This window comes from Danio rerio, chromosome 17 (genome assembly GCF_052040795.2).
Source record: "Danio rerio strain M-AB ecotype USA chromosome 17, GRCz13ab, whole genome shotgun sequence".
Taxonomy (NCBI): Eukaryota; Metazoa; Chordata; class Actinopteri; order Cypriniformes; family Danionidae; genus Danio; species Danio rerio.
In genome coordinates this window covers 21208756-21214410 of record NC_141037.1, presented here as the reverse complement: position 1 = coordinate 21214410, position 5655 = coordinate 21208756, and the positions used below count along the sequence as shown (strand labels likewise).

Here is a 5655-nt window from a genome sequence, read left to right as displayed (position 1 = left end):
AAAGCTGCTTTGACACAATCTACATTGTGAAAATGCTATAAATATAAACATGAATTGAATAATAGAATGGGTTTATAAAGCAATATACTGCATTACATTGGGCATTGTAATAGATTTTTCTTTGTGGAAGCTTAAAAATCGTAATCAGTAAATAAATCAACTCTAAATATGTAACATCCACACATATGTCTTTATTCAGAAAGTCTCATAGTAATAAGCAAGATATTGTGAAGTCACCTCCTCTGGTCAATGGCTAATAACAGAGGTGGATGAGTTTTTTTCCAATTTACATTGCTTCCTCTGTCCATACATTGATTGACGCATCTTTATTTTGTGTGCTTGATTAAACACCAAATCTAATAATAACGATTTCAGTTGTCATGGCGATTTGGACCTAGTGTTTGACCTAGTCTTCTCCGCTGATCTCCCTTTCTCTATTATACTTCTTTCAAGGTGCAGTCTCATCTATTACTACTGTTTATGAAGACTCTGACATTACGAAAACAGCATCATTATGGTAACGCAAGGGGCTCTTCGAGACGCTAATCAGATCAGAAGCCTCTCCTACTCCATCAGCTATGCCTTATTCTCCATTACAAAGAGAATTAGCCTGCTCCTGCAGAACACCGATGCCTTCACAGAATACTAATCTGAGGCCCACACAAAAAACCCAGATGTGTTCCCATGCAGGAAGGTGAAACAGGACAAGACGTTCATGCACACACACACACACAAAATCATGCAAACATCCACCTGCTCACCAGCTTGTCCTCTGCCTTTAATGTCTTCTGTCTAAACATGCGCTTCTGCTTCCTTCTTCATGTTTCAGCCTGGATGTTCTTCCCAGAATTTACTGAGGCAGATGGACGGCACACTGTGGAGAGCACTTTTGAGGTTCACCACTTTTTTATTCCCTCTATACAGATGTGGAGTAATCTCTTTTAGATTAAAAGCAGCAAATATTTTCCCATTATCCGACCATTTAACCATTTTCATTTCAATTGAATTTCTTTGAATGCACAAGTGAGGGAAATTGAATTGACTACAAAAGGTGAATGTGATCTTTGGGTTTTAATTCCTCAGAGTCTCCAAAAGCCATAATGTGAGGAGCGGGAAGAACCATTACCCATTACTGTGCAAAGCAGCTGGAATTCTTGATACTCTAGTGCGACTCCATAATGCAACAGGTAATTATAGCGACTTGAGTTTTTTTTTCTCTGATTGTGCCTGTGTTTGTAAGATTGCATACATATGCATGTGCACGTTTGTCATCAAGTGAACAAATCTTATCGTTTGTGTGTTCATGTGGATGTGCTAGTACATGCTTTAGTGACTTCAGAAATCAGAGATGACTCTATCAAACATCTGTTGAGCAGATGTTACAGATATTCAAAAAAACAGGGCAAATTTTCTCAATGAATCCCTGTCTTTACATCTTCTGTGTTCTTTAGAATTCAGCTTAATGGATGCACCATTAAGAAAAAGTTTAATAGTCTCCAATTCAGATCAAAACAGAGTATGCTTAAGTCCAGGGGTCCGTTCTTCGTACCTCGCTTTAATGATCTAAGCTGATTTGGCAGATTCTGGATGTTTTAATCTTGATAACTGATCTTTGGCTAATTTGGTTCTTCGAACAATTTGACGAATCAGATTAAAAATGTCTGGGTGAACTGATCTGAGATTGCTGCGTGTGTTGTGAAGGACAGATCGATCGATCCTCCTTTACACCTTGTTGTGGTCTGCATGCTTGGCTTTTTCATGTGCAAGAGCAATTCAATTAGTTTTACAGTTAGAGCGGATTTTCCTTATTATAGCAGCCATAGTAGTATTATGGTAGCCATTTTTTTAATCGGTGTAAAGAATAACTAGATGTTTACAAAAGCATTTTGATATTGGTAAAGGTGTCTGCACCTTTTGTGAAGCATCAAATCACCGGCATATTAACTGTGAAAACATGTTTATGACTGTATAAATGTATTATTGCTTTTAAAAAAAGTCACATATTGTGCATGTCTATTATCACACACAAATTGTACTAAAGCAATCTAAAAAGTTCATATCAATAAGTTTTCTCTTTGCACCACTAGGTGGCAGTCTTAGTACTTTCATTTCGGGGGTGCAGATTGCATAAGTTTTATTAATATGTATAACTTTATTTATTTTATTAATAACTATGACTACTACTGTAAGAAAATATCAGATTTCGGTACATCTGTATTATCTTTGTTTGAACTGAGCCGATCTAATCCTGCTTATTTGAATTGAACCTGCTTCCGACCAGGTTTGAGCTACCAGAACTGTTGCTATGACAACAACTCTCAGATCAGTTTTAACGAACGAAACGATCCTGGATCATGTCAAATCGTCAATAACCAAATTCAGCTAACTGAGTAATCCACGTACGAAGAACAGACCCCAGGTTTTTGTCATTCTAAACAATGCTTCTAATCTCAAGTAATGGATCGTTTTACACTGTGTGCTGTGTTCCTTCACAATGTGAAACTCTTAAAGTAAGTTCATCTGTCAGTGGCTCATGACTCACTAAAAATCAGAGGTAAAACATGAGGAAATGTAAGATATTTATCTTTAAAGAGTGCTTGTTTTGTAAAATTTAGACATAAACACCTACACTTTAAAAGGAAAGAAATGTCCTCAGGCACTAGAGTTTTTGCAAGTCGTTTGTGTCAGCATTTGTATAGTGTTACAATCAGACAGATCAGCTGATAGACGTGGTTTTTTAAGTGTCTGTGTAAACTAATGATCAGTAGAGCCAATCAGTCTTATCTGTTGAGCACATGATTAAAATGACCAATCAGTTCAAGAATCCACTGAGCAGCGCTCAAAATAGACGTGGGAAATGCTGTTTTCGACTACTTGGTCAGAAGTAGTGTGGTACGTCTAACAAAACTACCAGTGCTGCAACCAACCCAGGCTCATTCTGAAAACGTATCGCTATATAAATTTCTGGAGAGTGCCAAATACGTTCCAGGAGCTACATTTCGGATCTTGAATTTCTCTCGCGAGTGCCATTCATGCCTGTTGTTCTTGCGTAAATCCACCAGAGGCCGATGTCATCTAACTGTCAACTGGCTGAATGACTTGACTGACCAACCAATCGACTGACCCACCCTCCTTCTATCTTAACCCAACCAATAGAGTTTTCAAAAGCACCGATTTACCCGCCCACCCACCCACAGTTTTAAAAAGCAATCCAGAAAAAGAAAAGCCCTTGCCTGATTTTTACCACATTTTTAGATTTTACCACATTCTCACCCTGTTATTTACTTGTTTATTTTATTTTTTGGATTTAGTTTTTTTTTCTACCTGGTTTCTGGAACAGTCAGCTCCTCTCTCCGTCTCAAGTCAGCTGACGTACATAGTGAGCTAACTGGAAAAAGTGGTCAACTGGACAAACTGAAAAACAGCGGCAAAAACCGTTCACATGGAGGTAAGCGGTCAGCTGGTAAGCACAAAAAGGAACTGCCTCATACCACCATAGCCTTTTTTTAAAAAAACTAAATGCAGCCATCCGATTCTGGCTACATAATTCATGATCTGCAGAAATGTATATATGGCAATGTTTTTCAGATTGAGCCTACTGTATGTTCTCCATGACCCATCATCATTGTTTTGCCCTTTACTGTCACAACTTGCCTGAATAATTCAGAAAAAGTGTCTTCTGATAGGATAGGAAAACCTATGAAAAGAAAACATTGTTAATACATCATATAAGGATTTACTGGCTCTGCCAGTGCATAAGTTGGCGTAAACATACGAAGTACCAAGGACACTTTTGAGCACAAAAAAAAAAAAAAAAATTGTAAAAATATACTTTGGTTGGAGCAAGATGTTGATGGACCTATAGGCTAATTTACAGTGCTCCAGTATTTTGTACATTTAATAAATATAATTTATTAAAGGTGCTATATTCATTGAATCTGACATGTTTTCTCTCAGACACAAACTCAACTCGAAAACTTGAAACAATTCCAGCATTTCCCATTCGCAATAATAGTTTCAGGGTTAATCCACTCCTACAAATACAAATATATATTTCTAACATGACCTAGAGTTGAATTATTATACCCCTTTAATTATTAATCTTTTTAAAATTTTTCCCAAATAATGTTTAACAGAGCAAGGAAATTTTTATAGTATGTCTGATAATATTTTTCTTCTGGGGAAAGTCTTCTTTGTTTTATTTTGGCTAGAATAATAGAAGTTATTATTAAAAAAAAAAACATTAATTTTAAGGACAAAATTATTAGCCTCTTTAAGCTAAGTTTTTTTTTCAGATAGTTTTCAGAACCATTGTTATACAATAACTCGCCTAATTACCCCAACCTACCAAGTAAACCTAATTAACCTATTTAAGCTTTTAAATGTCAGTTTAGGCTGTATAGTAGTGTCTTGAAAACAATTGATAAAATAAAAGTTAAAAAATTGCACAGCAATAATATAAACTGACAAGGGAGGAACAGTGAGAATAAAGACGATTGCACTCCAATATCTTGCATTGATCTGAATCCTCTAATTGGCCTACATCTCTGCACATAATGTTCAGAAAGTCAGACAGATAAGCTAATTTAATTCCCTCAATGCTTTTTCCCCCTTTGCAGCAGAAATGTTTCCTACAGCTGAAAGTGATAATGCACACCTTAATTCAATAATTCATGATGAAAGCAGTCTATGATCAGATTATTGTTGATGAAACTATTGACAATTGGGGCCAGAAACAGCTTGTGGGAGGCATTGCAGAGAGACAGGCAAATGGACATTGGGATGATGATGACGTTAAACATGGAAATGCGACTGCGGATCTCCTACTGTGCTTGTAAACAGCTTCTCCACTGAGAATCATGCTAATTCAGACTACCTTGAATATTGTGAAATCAGGCAAGGAATGGCATCAATCAGCCAACCAGCGTTTACAGATTTTATAAGTGAGTACAGGAGTGATGGTTTGTTCTAATAATAGCATTTCTATAATTTCCTGTGTGTGTGTGTGTGTGTGGCTCGGGTCAATAATCATCCTGATCATTTTCCCCTAGCGAGTCAGAGCACTTCATCAAAAAATAAAAAAAATTCTGCTGCACTCTGATGCAACTCAAGTTCAAGGAGCAACTTTCCCTTTTCTTAAGGTAATAAAATGAACAATTCTTCACACTGAGAAGGAGAGAGAAAAGAGAAAGTTATTGCGAGAAAAATAACTGCAGATCAAAGGCGAGCACTTTCATCATTCATTTTGGAGAAATTCTATTCAGTGGCACATATACGCTAGGTGTATGACTTAACTGTCTGGAGATTTACTGCTGTAAGTCAGTGGCTTTCACCATTCTTCGAGTGTGATAGTTTTCAGTAGAGTGGCAGGAACTTTGAATGGTAATTAATTGCTTTTAAGAATGATGTATATTCAATTATTTGATTACTTCTTTATTGATAGTAATAATAATCCCTTTATTTTAAGGTTCCATTTTTGCTATTAATAAACCATTAAAGCCTTTTAGCTCAATTAATTAGCAATTTTTTCTAACTATTTTGCTACCTATTATGTTAGTAAGGTACAGATGTGGCTACTGAGAATGGGCGTGACCAGATGCAATGCTGCAGTACTGCGTGACACAGCACAAAGTGTTCTAACACAAAAAAGGACAT

The 5655-nt window shown here is 36.5% G+C and overlaps 1 long non-coding RNA gene across 1 annotated transcript; it reads left to right on the top strand.

Annotated features, from left to right (window-relative positions):
- Positions 1–453: 453 nt before the first annotated feature.
- On the top strand, positions 454–5141 carry LOC147833061 (uncharacterized). The gene is made up of 6 exons (XR_015513311.1): positions 454–694; positions 830–894; positions 1084–1187; positions 3312–3448; positions 4620–4943; positions 5052–5141. It is a non-coding gene; the product is annotated as an uncharacterized LOC147833061 (long non-coding RNA).
- Positions 5142–5655: the final 514 nt, after the last annotated feature.